Source organism: Dendrobates tinctorius, unplaced genomic scaffold, assembly GCF_039654945.1.
Source record: "Dendrobates tinctorius isolate UK_male_01 unplaced genomic scaffold, ASM3965494v1 ptg000155l, whole genome shotgun sequence".
NCBI lineage: Eukaryota > Metazoa > Chordata > Amphibia > Anura > Dendrobatidae > Dendrobates > Dendrobates tinctorius.
Genome location: NW_027361822.1, coordinates 1,155,559 through 1,171,500, shown reverse-complemented (window position 1 = coordinate 1,171,500; position 15,942 = coordinate 1,155,559). Strand labels below are relative to the sequence as shown.

The 15,942-nt window shown below is 43.9% G+C and overlaps 1 protein-coding gene across 1 annotated transcript in view; it reads left to right on the top strand.

Annotated features, from left to right (window-relative positions):
• Positions 1-13,542: 13,542 nt before the first annotated feature.
• LOC141050958 (gastrula zinc finger protein XlCGF66.1-like) overlaps positions 13,543-15,942 on the top strand; it is a 46,875-nt gene continuing 44,475 nt past the window's right edge. The window contains exon 1 of the mRNA XM_073547685.1: positions 13,543-13,597. The gene's annotated coding sequence lies outside the window, so the exon portion shown is untranslated. The remainder of the gene's footprint in view (positions 13,598-15,942) is intronic.

Genomic DNA, 15,942 nt, shown 5'->3' with positions numbered 1-15,942 from the left:
CAGCAAGGCAAAAAAGAAGAGGAAAAAAAAGAAGAAGACTAAATCAAATTCTTCTGAAGTGTTTTCCTCTGCGACTGAGGACGAAGACTAGGATATCTTCAACCGGCCTCACTTGAAGGATCTAACGCCAGAAGAAAGAGAGGAGGGACAAAGAATGTGGGCAGTTTTCCATTCCCGGCAGAACATGGTGGAGTACAAAGACCCCCTCGCCCATGGAATGACAAGCTAAAAATAGGGGGAATGTAAGGGGGTGAAGTGCAAGAAGAGCCATGAGAGGGCTGCCCTCTCTGCTCCATGCCTCGAACAGTTAAACAGGGCAGCAGGACCGCTGGGAGACAGAGGAGGGGATGAGCACAGGGGGCCAGGAGAGCAGAGAGTGGGAAATCTTCCCAGGCTTTCTCTCAGTGCAGCATGGGGAGCTGAAGGGAAAGGATGCTGATAGAGACTGCAGAAGAGACAGAGCTCCCAGTCACAGAGAGAGTCCGGGGTATCGTGCATAGGGACAGCAGAACGTTAGCACATGAGCCTGCATACTGTGGAGACAGTTAAGCTGCGCCCTGACCCCATGGACAGACTGAGACCTGCAGAGAAGCAGAGACCATATCCTGTGACTACGAACAGTTGGGAGTCTGCAGTGACAGATAAGTTGTGTCCTGATCCCTATGTGAAGTCTGTGTGTGCAGAGCAAGGGCTGTATGCTGTGACTAGAGACTTCCCTGTGAATCTCCTTAGAGAGACTGTGAAAGAGACAAGACACTTCCTTGCAGACAGGCTGTATTCAGTAGCTGAGACGCTTCCCTGTCACCAAGGAACAGACTGTAATGTGACACTGACCTGCCAAGAGAGACTGGCACAGGCAGAGCCCCTGACCCTGGTGAGGGAACGCCGCTGCCGCAGCAGAGGGAAGGAGCCTGCATACAGGGGGATACCACCATTATCATACCCCTTGAGCCTCCACGTTAACCCCCATACGCCAGTGGGACTATACCTAGGATACCAGAGACTGACGACTAGAGTTGAGCGATACCGTCCGATACTTCAAAGTATCGGATCGGAATGGATCGGCCGATCTTAAAAAAAAAGTATCGGTATCGCCGATTCCGATACCGGAAGTCCCATTCAAGTCTATGGGACTTCCGGTATCGGAATAAGAAAAATCCTGTTTTTCCCTTGTACAGCCTCTCTGGGGTCTGTACGGGCCTTTCGGGGGGCTGTGCCGGCCTGCCAGGGGGTCTGTGCAGGCTCCGGTGGTCTGTGCCGGCCTGCCGGGGGGCTGTGCCGGCCTGCCAGGGGGGCTGTGCAGGCTCCGGTGGGCTGTGCCGGCCTGCCGGGGGGCTGTGCCGGCCTGCCGGGGGGCTGTGCAGGCTCCGGGGGGCTGTGCCGGCCTGCCGGGGGGCTGTGCAGGCTCCGGGGGGCTGTGCCGGCCTGCCGGGGGGCTGTGCAGGCTTCGGGGGTCTGTGCAGGCATCGTCCGATGGGACTACAAGTCCCATCGGGCGATGCCTGCTACCATGACAGTGATTGACACATTAGCCAATGATGGGACAGTAGTAGTCCCATCATCCGGCTAATGTGTTGAATGTAAAAAAAAAAAAAAAAATTACATGCTACATACATACAACATGCATACTACATACATGCTACATTCATACTACATACTACATACGTGCTACATTCATACTACATATACACTACATGCAACATACATACTACATACATACTACATGCAACATACATACTACATATATACTACATGCATGCAACATGCATACTACATATATACTACATGCTACATACATACTACATATATGCTACATACATACTACATATATACTACATGCATGCTACATACATACTACATACATACTACATATATGCTACATACATACTACATGCTACATACATACTACATATATACTACATGCATGCTACATACATACTACATGCTACATACATACTACATATATACTACATACATACCACATACATACTACATACATACTACATACATACTACATGCTACATACATACTACATATATACTACATGCATGCTACATACATACTACATGCTACATACATACTACATATATACTACATACATACTACATGCATGCTACATACATACTACATGCTACATACATACTACATATATACTACATGCATGCTACATACATACTACATGCTACATACATACTACATATATACTACATACATACTACATACATACTACATGCATGCTACATACATACTACATGCTACATACATACTACATATATACTACATGCATGCTACATACATACTACATGCTACATACATACTACATATATACTACATGCATGCTACATACATACTACATGCTACATACATACTACATATATACTACATACATACTACATACATACTACATGCATGCTACATACATACTACATGCTACATACATACTACATATATACTACATGAATGCTACATACATACTACATGCTACATACATACTACATATATACTACATGCATGCTACATACATACTGCATGCTACATGCATGCTACATACATACTACATACATACCACATATATACTACATACATACTACATACAATACATTCATACAATACATACATAGACATACAGTACATATAACATAGAGTAACATACTTACCAATACTTGTCACATTGTTCCCCGAAGCCATTGTCTTTTACGGAATAAATATTAACATAACAAACCACAAAAATACTCACCCACGATCCGAAGCAGTCCACGAGTGTGTCCCACGACGATCTTAGGTAGAGAACTGCAGCATCAGCATGTGGGAAATTCCCACGCAGCAATGGCATAAAGTGAGACTAGGGACTTTTTTTTTTTTTAAGTGGCGGAGGAATACAGTGCGGAAGGATACCTACCTTCCGTCATTGGATTCCTGCAGCCCGTAGAGAACGGCAGCAACAGCTGATGCTGCAGTTCTCTACCCAAGATGGTCGTGGGACACACTCGTGGACTGCTTCGGATCGTGGGTGAGTATTTTTGTGGTTTGTTATGTTAATATTTATTCCGTAAAAGACAATGGCTTCGGGGAACAATGTGACAAGTATTGGTAAGTATGTTACTCTATGTTATATGTACTGTATGTCTATGTATGTATTGTATGAATGTATTGTATGTAGTATGTATGTAGTATATATGTAGTATGTATGTAGTATGTATGTAGCATGTAGTATGTATGTAGCATGCATGTAGTATATATGTAGTATGTATGTAGCATGTAGTATGTATGTAGCATGCATGTAGTATGTATGTAGTATGTATGTAGTATATATGTAGTATGTATGTAGCAGGGCTGTGGAGTCGGAGTCGGAGTCGTGGAGTCGGAGTCGGAGTCGGTGCTCATTTTGGTGGAGTCGGAGTTGTTGTCGGTATAAAATGGACCGACTCCGACTCCTAAAATATATAATAAATTGGGTACAGTAATTCAATGCAGGATGTGCTGAATATTTTTTCATAGGAGTTTGGGAAAGTTATGAAATGTCCTATAAATGGCTGTTCTATTCCTGATCTAAGGCTACATTCACACACAGCGTTTTTCCTGTGTTTTTTGAGGATACGTTTTTCAGCTGCAAAAGCTGATCATCTTTTTAAAAAACCGCATCACCTGAAAGGTTTTTGAGCTCATAGATAATGTTTTCAATAGCAAAAGCAGATTAGAAATCTGCTCTATCTATCCATTTATCTATATCTGTCTATCCATATCGTATCTGTACCAAAAAGAATGAAAACTGGGTAGTACACCAATATATATTCTGTTCTGTCTAAATATCTTGATTATTGGATCATAAAAATGATTAAATGTCTGAGGTTCACATTGTACTACAATAAATTTTTCACTTAAATATAAGCAATATGTGTGGGAGTCGGAGTCGGAGTCGTGGAGTCGGAGTCGGAGTTGGAGTCGGAGTCGGTGTAAGGGAAACTGAGGAGTCGGAGTCGGAGTCGGAGTCGCAGGTTTGGCCTACCGACTCCACAGCCCTGGTATGTAGCATGTAGTATGTATGTAGCATGCATGTAGTATATATGTAGTATGTATGTAGCATGTAGTATGCATGTAGCATGCATGTAGTATGTATGTAGTATGTATGTAGTATATATGTAGTATGTATGTAGCATGTAGTATGTATGTAGCATGCATGTAGTATATATGTAGTATGTATGTAGCATGTAGTATGTATGTAGCATGTATGTAGTATATATGTAGTATGTATGTAGCATGTAGTATGTATGTAGCATGCATGTAGTATATATGTAGTATGTATGTAGCATGTAGTATGTATGTAGCATGTAGTATGTATGTAGCATGCATGTAGTATGTATGTAGTATGTATGTAGCATGTAGTATGTATGTAGCATGCATGTAGTATGTATGTAGTATGTATGTAGTATGTATGTAGTATATATGTAGTATGTATGTAGCATGTAGTATATATGTAGCATGCATGTAGTATATATGTAGTATGTATGTAGCATGTAGTATGTATGTAGCATGCATGTAGTATGTATGTAGTATGTATGTAGTATATATGTAGTATGTATGTAGCATGTAGTATGTATGTAGCATGCATGTAGTATGTATGTAGCATGTAGTATGTATGTAGCATGCATGTAGTATGTATGTAGTATGTATGTAGTATATATGTAGTATGTATGTAGCATGTAGTATGTATGTAGCATGCATGTAGTATGTATGTAGTATGTATGTAGCATGTAGTATGTATGTAGCATGCATGTAGTATGTATGTAGTATGTATGTAGTATGTAGTATATATGTGTTATGTATGTGGTATGTATGTAGTATATATGTGGTATGTATGTAGTATGTATGTAGCAAGTATGTAGCATGTAGTATGTATGTAGCATGTATGTAGTATGTATGTAGCATGTAGTATGTATGTAGCATGCATGTAGTATGTATGTAGTATTTTTTTTTTTTTTTTTTTTTTTTAACATTTAACACATTAGCCGGATGATGGGACTACTACTGTCCCATCATTGGCTAATGTGTCAATCACTGTCATGGTAGCAGGCATCGCCAGATGGGACTTGTAGTCCCATCGGACGATGCTTGCACAGACCCCCGGACATCAGCACAGCCCCCCGGCAGGCCGGCACAGCCCCCCGGCAGGCCGGTACAGACCCCCACAGGGTGCACAGACCACCGGCAGGCAGGCACAGCCCCCCGGCAGGCCGGTACAGACCCCGGGCAGTCCACACAGCCCCCCGGCAGGCCGGCACAGCCCCCCGGCAGGCCGGCAGAGACCCCCGGAAGGCCCGAAATGACGGCGCATCATGATGCGCACACACCGCGCATCATGATGACGTCAGGCTGTCAATCAACTTTGAACTTCCGATTCCGATGCCGACTTCCGATATTGAAAAAATATCGGAAGTCGGTATCGGAATTCCGATACAGCAAGTATCGGCCGATACCCGATACTTGCGGTATCGGAATGCTCAACACTACTGACGACATCAAGCATCCCTGGTGCCTGGGTGCCTACGTGGGAGAAGAGTTATTTCTACAATCAAGTTCTCCACGAACTGATAAGTTGCCAAGCCAAAAGAGAATAACTGTCTGTTGTTGTGCACTTCTGTTATTTCCTCAGCCTCTGATGTTACCTTGTACAGCATTTTCTCTGTTATATTATATGTTTACCTGTATTACTCCCTGTAAATAAACCTCCCATTTTACTGTTGGTCTGCCTGTTCCGTGGTGACATATACTCCTCTTGCACTTTATTACATGTGAGCCGGCTACAGAACACCGAGGTGCAGTTCCCTCTGCCGACCAGCGGGCATCAGCCCACGCTTGTTACAGGGACTCCTGCAGCTTTCCTCACTTTATTTGCTCAGGATTATGGACTAAGGGCTCAGTGGGTAAAACCAGGGACCGCCCGCTGCCGCCAGAAGTTGGACCGCTGACTGAGGACCCTATCTGAGGATACCATGCCGGCCGTTGCTGGCAATACAAACCCCATCAGACTGTATACCAAGGAGGACCAGCGAGGGTCATAAGTGTTGTTTAAACCTCAGAATGTCTCATCAATTCTTACTATTCCTTTAATTCTTATTTAACATAGTAACATAGTTAGCTAGGCCGAAAAAATACATTTGTCCTTTCAGTTCAGACTATATTCCGTCAGATCTACATCCTTCTAAAGAACCTAATGACTGTAAGATAAAATACTGTTATTCTTCAGGAAGACATCCAGGACTCTTTTGAACCCCTTGACTGAGTTTGCCATCACCACCTCCTCAGGCAAGGAATTCCATATTCTCACTGCCCTAACAGTAAAGAATCCTCTTCTATGTTGGTGGAAAAACCTTCTCTCCTCCAGACGCAGAGAATACCCCCTTGTGGCTATCACATTCCTTGGTATAAACAGATCCTCTGAGAGATATTTGTATTGTCCCCTTATATACTTATACACGGTTATTAGATCGCCCCACAGTTGTCTTTTTCTAGACTAAATAATCCTAATTTTGCCAATCTCTATGGGTATTGCATTTCCCCCATCCCCTTTATTAAATTTGTTTCCCTCCTTTGTACTCACTCTAGTTCCATTATATCCTTCCTGAGCACCGGTACCCAAAACTGTAGACAGTACTCCATGTGCGGTCTAACCAGGGATTTGTACAGAGGCAGTATAATGCTCTCATCATGTGTATCCAGGCTTCTTATTATGCACCCCATGATCCTGTTTGCCTTGGCAGTGGCTGCATGGCACCGGTTGCTCCAGGTAAGTTTATAATTAACTAGGATCCCCAAGTCCTTCTCTATATCAGATTTACCCAGTGGTTTCCCGTTCAGTGTGTAATGGTGATATTGATTCCTTCTTCCCATGTGTATAACCTTACATTTATCATTGTTAAACCGCATATGCCTCCTTTCAGCCCAAGTTTCCAACTTTTCCAGATCCATCTGTAGCAGAATACTATCTTGTATTGACTGCTTTACATAGTTTTGCATCGTCTGCAAATATCGATATTTTACTGTGTAAACTTTCTACCAGATCGTTATTAAATATGTTGAAGAGAATAGGTCCCAACACTGACCCCTGTGGTACGCCACTGGGCACAGCAACCCAGTTAGAGAATATACCATTTAAAACCACCCTCTGCTTTCTATCAGTAAGCCAGTTACTTATCCATTTACATTTCTTACTTAGTTCTCTTAGTACTCGTGGGTGTATGCCATCCAGACCCGGAGATTTATCTATTTTAATCTTATTTAGCCGGTTTCGCACCTCTTCTTGGGTAAGACTGGTGACCCTTAATATAGGGTTTTCTTTGTCTCTTGGCATTTCACCTAGCATTTCATTTTCCACCGTGAATACCGAGGAGAAGAAGGTGTTTAATATATTACCTTTTTCCTCGTCATCTACAACCATTCTTTCTTCACAATTGTTTAAGCGGCCTACATTTTCACTTAAGATTCTTTTACTATTGAAGTACAGTTTGGGATTAGTTTTACTCTCCTTAGCAATGTGCTTCTCTGTTTCCTTTTTGGCAGCTTTAATTAGTTTTTTTGATAAAATATTTTTCTCCCTATAGTTTTTTTTTCCTGCTTTAGTACTTTAAATGCTTTCTTTTTGTTGATAATTGCCCTTCTTACTTCTTTGTTTAGCCACATTGGGTTTTTCCTATTTCTTGTCCTTTTATTCCCACAAGGTATAAACTCTTACAGTGCCTATTTAGGATGTTCTTAAACATTTCCCATTTATTATCTGTATTCTTATTTCTGAGGATATTTTCCCAGTCAACCAGATTAAGGGCATCTTTAAGCTGGTCAAACTTTGCCTTACTAAAGTTCAGTGTTTTTGTGACTCTCTGACAAGTCTCCCTAGCGAAAGACAAGCAAAACTGTACAATATTGTGGTCGCTATTTTCTACATGCCCGATGACCTGCAGATTTGTTATTCTTATTTGTCTATTAGATAGTATTAGGTCTAAAAGTGCTGCTCCTCTGGTTAGATTCTGCACCAAATGTGAAAGATAATTATTCTTGGCTATTAGCAGAAACCTGTTGCCTTTATGGGTTTTGCAGGTCTCTGTTTCCCAGTTAATATCGGGTAGTTAAGATTCCCCATAACAAGGACCTCATTATGGGTTGCAGCTTCATCTATCTGCCTTGGTAGTAGACTTTCCATGATTTCTGTTATATTTGGGGGTTTGTAACAGACCCCAATAAGAATTTTGTTATTATTTTTCCCTCCATGTATTTCAAACCATATGAACTTGACATCCTTATTCCCTTCACTAATATCCTCCCTTAAAATGGACTTTAGACAAGACATTACATAAAGACAAACCCCTCCTCCTCACTGATTTTTACGATCCTTTCTAAACAGTCTGTAACCCTGTAAGTTAACTGCCCAGTCATAGCTTTCATCTAACCATGTCTCGTTTATTCCCATTATGCCATAGTTAGCTGTAGATATTTCTGCGTCTAGTTCTTCCTTCTTGTTGTTTGTCAGGATTCTGGCGTTTGTGAGCATGCAGTTTAGAGGATTTTGTTTTGTTCCAATCTCCCCCTTGTGAATTATTTTAGAAATTTTCTTACCTCCCTTCTGACGATGTTGTCTTGGGTCTTCTTTGCCGCACCTCATCGATTGTAAGCATGGGGACCCTTGGCGAGGGTTACGAGCTCACATATTTTGGCCAGAATATCAACTAATACCTCACTATTTTTGTATTTTTTGCACTATATTTTTCAGGGTGAAGCCAAGCCCAAACATGTCTGGTCTTGCATGAGGGGTGTTCACACTGTGATGCATTGAGAGTGTGCTGGCCAGCCCGCCTAATCGAAAAGTATGGGCGTGACTAATAGGCTGACAACTGACAACATGTCTTCGAATTTCCAAGCACTAACTTTTGCATTTATTTTCAGAAAATGAGAAATGGTCAAACGAACAAAAACAATGCAGTGCTTGCAAACCTCAAATAATGCTAAGAAAACAAGGTCATAATCAATTAGAAACAACAATACTAATGTTTTAACTCAGGATGAGTTCAGAAATCAATTTTTTGTGGAATAACCATTATTTTTAATCACAGCTTTCATCAGGGGCGGACACAGACTGCAGTGGGCCCCTGTGCAAGAAATTTTTCGGCCCCCCCATCCTTCATAAGGCAACAAAGTTATGTAAACATATAGATAGGTAATATATATAGGCACCCCCGTTTCCCTTTGTTTCATAATGCTCTCCCCCATATGCGGTCTACTTTTGGCATAGTGCTTCTCGCCCCATGTGGCCCCCCAGTTTATGCTGCTTCTCCCCATGTGGCCCCCCCAGTTTATGCTGCTTCTCCTCCTATGTGGGCCACCCAATTCATGTTTCTTCTCACCCCCATGAGCTGTCCCATTCATGAGCAGCCAAGCATCTCCCCCAGGGGCCCCCCCTATTCATGAGCAGTCATGCTTCTCCCCAGGGGCCCCCCCATTCATGAGCAGCCATGCTTCTCCCCAGGGGCCCCCCATTCATGAGCAGCCAAGGCCATGCTTCCCTTCTCCCCAGGCCAGGGGCCCCCCATTCATGAGCAGCCAGGCCATCATGCTTCAGTTCTCCCCCAGGACGGAGCCCCCCAAAATCATGCCTGCCATGTTCAGTTCTCTTCCACCCCAGGAGTCCCCCAAAATCATGCCTGCACCTCGGTCCCAGTCCCTCAGTCCTGCTCAGCTCTGGTAGTACTCTTACCTGGAGCAGGCAGGGCAGGCCAGACCAAGAGGATCCATCCATTCCACACTGTCCAGTGTCCGCACTCCGCACATTCCTGAACTGCTGCAGCATATGGGTAGGGGCAGGGCTGCCACTAGGAATTTCGGGGCCCCATACTGGGAAAATTTTCGGGGCCCCCGTAAGACTCCGCCCAGGCTCCACCCCAGCCCCGCCTCCACCCTTCAGTGTCCACAGTCCCTCCGCCCTCTCTTGGAAAACTCCACTTCTCACCAATCACACATTAACAGTTCCCATCACCAGATTACACATATAGCCGACAGATTTTTTTTTTGCCAAAATATTTTTTAAGCCACCATCACAACACTGTAGACGCTTTTGGCCGAGCTCTACTCTACTGTAACCTATTAAATATTTGTTAAAATATGCAATACAATTTAGGTACATTTGTATTTATTTTTCAATTTTTTAAATGACCATTAATATCACATACAATGGAAAAATACCACCACACCATGACCAGACACAATATTACCAACACATAGTGACCTACAATTAATACCACATACAAGGAAAAAATACCGCCACGCCAGGACCAGACTATATATTACTACCACAGTGACCGAATAATATCACATACAAGGAACAAATACCACCGCACCATGACCAGACCACATATTACCACCACAAAGTGACCAAATAGTAGCACATACAAGGGACGAATACCGCAACACCATGTCCAAACCACATATTACCACCACATAGTGACTGAATACTACAATACTGATCAGTAATAAAAAAAACAATACTATCGCCATAATTGCCATTATATACAGGGGATCTGTACTTACTATCCAGTGTCTGTGTACTGGTAATACAGTGATTAATGATACTATACACAGGAGCTCTGTATATAACGTACAGGTAATACAGTGATCACTGGTGACATTATACACAGGACCTCTGTGTCAGTGTATAGGTAACACTAACTCACCAGTGACATCTCTAGGTAAAGTCCTTCATCCTTGCTTTTTATCTTTCATCCAGCACAGATCGCCATCACGTCTTCCAGCCAGGGCTCATCTCTGCAGGAAATAACTGTTATCTAGAGCTCCACTTGCCGAACACATTACTTATTTTTTTCCCAACTTCTACATTACATCACATGAAGAAAAAAAGGCAACATAGTTTCACTCTACACAGTAACAGGATGCCCCCCATTTAAAACAGTATACTCAAAAACTAAAATAAATACATCACTGCAGTAATAATATCCTTTAATTAGCCCATATGGTAATAAAATCCCCCATCCTGGCCCCCGTGTGTCTCATTCCTGGCTTCAGCCCACCCTCATGAGTATCCATTGTGCCCCATATGATCTCCCCATCTGTCTCCATCGTATCCATCCTGCCCCATCTGTCTCCAATCCTGCCCCATGTCTCCATTTTGCCGTTTCCAATCATGCCCCTTGTGTCTTTCATCCTGCCCCTTTGTCTCCAATCATGCCCCTTGTGTCTGCAATCATGCCCCCTGTAACTGCAATCCTGCCCCCATGTCTTTCATCCTGCCCCCTGTACCTGCAATCCTGCCCCCGTGTCTCCAGTCCTGCCCCCGTGTCTCCAATCATGCCCCTTGTGTCTGCCATCCTGCCCCCAGTGTCTCCAATCCTGCCCCCTGTATCTAATCCTTCCCCATCTCCACCCTGCCCCCAATCCTGCCCCAATGTTTCCATCCTGCCCCAATGTTTCCATTCTGCCCCCAATGTCTCCAATCCTGCCCTGTCTCCATCTTGCTCCAATCCTGCCCCATCTCCAACCTGCCCCCATCTCCATCCTGCCCACATCTCCATCCTCCCCCAATGTCTCCAATCATGCCCCGTCTACAATCCTGTCTCCGTCTCCATCCGGCCCCATCTCCATCCTGCCCTATCCCCATCCTGCCCCATCTCCATCCTGCCCCATCTCCATCCTGCCCTCATCTCCATCCTGCCCCCAATGTCTCCAATCATGCCCCGTCTCCAATCCTGCCCCCGTCTCCATCCTGCCTCATCTCCATCCTGCCCCATCTCCATCCTGCCCCCATCGCCATCCTTCCCCCAAAGTCTCCAATCGTGCCCCGTCTCCAATCCTGCCCCATCTCCATCCTGCCCCGTCTCCATCCTGACCCCAATGTCTCGAGTCCTGCCCCGTCTCAAATCCTGCCTGCCTCCATCTTGCCTCCCCCTGTCTCCAATCTGCCCTGGCAGGATGGAGACACATGGTCTCCATCAGCTCCGCCCCTGATCACATGACGATGACATCACCACAAGTCCTCCAATGCTTCGGCGCTGCTCTCCTCTCCTCCTGCGCTCCACATGGCTAAATTGAAAATTGAATAATTAGCCATGCGGTGCAGGAGGCTGGAGGGGCCCCCCTCTCCCCCATTCAATGATCTGTCTGCACAGGCGGTAGGTCCGCCCCTGGCTTTCATGCGTCTTGACATGCTTTCGACCAGTCTTTCACACTGCTTTTGTGTGACCTTATACCACTCCTGGTACAAAATTTTAAGCAGTTCTTCTTTGTTTGATGGCTTGTGACTATCCATCTTCCGCTTGATTACATTCCAGAGGTTTTCAATGGGGTTCGGGTTTGAAGACTGGGCTGACCATGACAGGGATTAGATGTGGTGGTCCTTCATCCACACATTGATTGACTTAGCTGTGTGGCATGGCGCATTGTCCTGTTGGAAAAAAACAGTCCTCAGAGTTGGGGAACATTGCCTGAGCAGAAGGAATCAACTGTTTTTCCAGGATAACCTTGTATGCGGCTTGATTCATACATCTTTTGTAAAGATTAACCTGCCCAATTCCAGCCTTGCTGAAGCATCCCCAGATCATCACTGATCCTCCACCAAATTTCACAATGGGTGCAAGACATTGTGCCTTTTACGCCTTTCCAGGTCTCCATCTAACCATTAGATGACCAGGTGTTGGGCAAAGCTGAAAATTACTCTCATCAGAGAAGATTACCTTACTCCAGTCCTCTAAGGTTCAATCCTTATGGTGTTTGCAAAACTTCAGCCAGGCTCTCCTTTGCTTCTCATTGATGAAAGGCTTTTTTCAACCTATACATGACTTGAGCACTTCCTCAGGATCCTGTTACAAACTGATCTTGCTGTGCACTTCACCCCAGCTGCCATTTGCCATTCCTTTTGTAGGTCACTTGATGTCATCCTGCAGTTGCTTAGTGACATTCGAATAAGATGACAGTCATCCCGGTCAGTGGGGATCTATGTTCGCCCTCTGCCGGTCTGTAGCTTTGTTGTCCCCAATGTCTGCCGCTTGACCTTGTTGTAATGGACTGCCGTCTTAAAAATTTTAAGGATGGAGGCAACATGATGCTCACTGTATCCTTCTGCTAGTAAAGCCAGAATTGAGCCCTTCTTTTCCTCACTCAAGACTTTTCTTTTCAACTCCTTTGGCATGGCTAAAAGTTATTTTTTCATTCCTATTGCTTTCAGCACTTGTTTTACCATCCAGCTGGTCCTATTGCAAGAGGATTGTGAACACCACAGCAGGGTTTTTTTTTATACTTTCCTTTGCTAAATAAGATTTGGTTCAGGTGATCACCTAATCAGAAGCACATTAAGTAGAATGAGGTGTACTCTGGTTGGAATTTAACTGACACTGGAATGGAATGGCTGTCACACATGCAGAGAAGCTGATTTTTATAAAACTGTGCAGTGGTCTCTTAATTTTTGCCAGAGCTGTATGGCTGTTCTGTGCGCACAGGACCTGGGATGAGGTCACAGTCATGTGATCAGTCACATGGAGGGGAGGAGTCATTCTAGAATTTGCAGGAAGTGATCGCATGCAAAAGAAGTCTGCACTGCTGACAGGTAATGAGGGAGCAGGGACTGTGTGATAGAGGGGTAAATGGCTAAATCTTAGTGGGCTACTGGCCGAGTCTCTGACCACTTGAACATACAGTGATGTGTAAAGTTTGTGAACCCTTCAGAATTGTCAATTTATTTTAATGAATTTCACTTGAAAATACGTCAGATTTTCCTACAAGTCTTAATAATAAACAGAACCAAATTGAAGAAATGAGTAAAACATATTAGACTTTGTAATTCCTTTTATTTCGGAAGATGATCTGATATCCCTCGTCTGTGAGTGGCAGAAGTATATGACCCCGTTGCTCTCAGTATCTGGAGTGACCCCATTCCTGGTAATTGCTGATTTATACTGCACATCATCTTAGTGGAATTTTAGCCAATTCCTCCCTACAAAACAGCTTCACCTCTGTTATACTGGTGGTTTTCTCCCATGAATTTCCTTCTACAACATTTCTATTGGATTAAGGTCAGAACTGTGATTTCAAAACTTTATCGTTACTCTTTAACCATTCCTTTGTAGATCGATTTGTGTGCCTGGGCAGATGTCCTGATGTTTTTCTACAGAATTTACTTACTATATTCAGAATTCATTGTTCCATCAGTGACAGCAAGCCATCTTGGCACAGATGCAGCAAAAAAGGCCCAAACCATGGTACTACCACCATCATATTTCTCAGATGGTATGAGGTTTTAATTCTGTAATGCAGTGTTTTTTCTTTCTCCAAACATAACTCTTCTCGTATGAACTTTAAAGTTCTGTTTTGGTTTTCTATGTCCACAAAACATTGTTAATATCCTTCTAGCTTGTACACTTTAGCAAACTGCAGATGGACATCAATGACCAATAGTTTTCTCCTTACAATCCTACCATGCACACCATTGGGGCATCATAGTGTGTGTATGTGTATACTGTGTTGGGGGCTTTCTGAGCCCACATACTTAATGTTGGGGATGTAGGAGGCTTAGTATTGTGTCTGAGAGCCTTCATACTTTGGGGGAGGCTGCTTGTGGGATCTGTGGGGAACAACATATTGTATGTGTGTGGCTGTGTGGGCTCTCATACTATATGAGGGGCTGTGGGTGACATTATACTGTGTGTGGCCTCTCACACTGCCTGTCAGATCTGTAGGGGACATGATATTGTTTGTGTGGAGGATTTGGTAGCATTTTGTGGTTGTAGGGGACATCATATTGTGTGTGGGTTCTGTAAGGGGCCTTCACACTGACTGTGGGATACATGATTATGTGTGTGGCACTGTGGGGGCCTTAACACTGCTTGTGGGGTATATGGAGCTTTGATCCATCGCGCTATATATAGGGGAGCTGTGTGTTAATTATACTGTGTGGTGGGCACTTTAGGGGCATCATGTTGTGGAAGGTATTTTATTATGTTGGGATTACTGTGACAGCATCATAAATTGTAGGGAGCACTGTGCTGCCATTATACTGTGCATATAGAATGAAATTGTTGTGGGAATTCACAGTGGGGGTAGCGTGCAATATGGCATTTATGCGGGCATTATTCTCTATAACGGCCATTTTAGGGGTATAGTAGTGGTTGAGAAGACCAAAGGGCTTCAGTATTGGCATACTGTACTGTACTTGGGGCAATACATGGGGCAATCCCTGGTTTTAAAAGTTGGAAGGTATGACCCTGCCTACTCCATCCACATTTTTTTTGGGGGGGTGGGGAGCTTGTGGAGAGGAGCTTAAGTAGGACTTTAGCAATGTGACCCCATGATTTTTATGTATGCCATGGTCTGGAGAGGGTAATAATGGTCTTGAATGATACATCTTTCGTACACAGTCTGTCTGACTGTTGATTGGTGGAGTCCAAACTCTTTAGAGATAGCTTAGTAACTATTTCCAATCCGATGAGCATCAGCAACTTTTCTTCTGTGTGTAACACCCCTTTATGGCTACCACTGTACCCTGGGTGTTATGGGGGGTCTCACCTCTTCTGTTCGCAGTGCCTCCACCCGAATCTTGATTGGAGCTCTGTCTCTGGGCTGCAGAAGGACAGTTATCTTCTGCCAGGGGCTGATTCGGGAAACCCCTGCCACAGCTCGGTACACACTCAGGAAGCAGGAGTAAAACAGTTTAACAGATTTATTGCTATGAAGCAGAATTAAAATGGATTTACAGGAATAAACATACAATGCGATTTACTGTGCTCTATAAAATCATATACCCATCACAGACTAATTAAACCCCAACCCTGCAAATATAACGTGGCCAATCCCCCTCTTTTGCATTTATTCAGTCTGACCGTTGGGGCCCATTTGCCGCAGATGTTGGCGCGCAAAGGAAGGTTGGCGCGCAAAGTAGAAAACGTAGGTGCACTT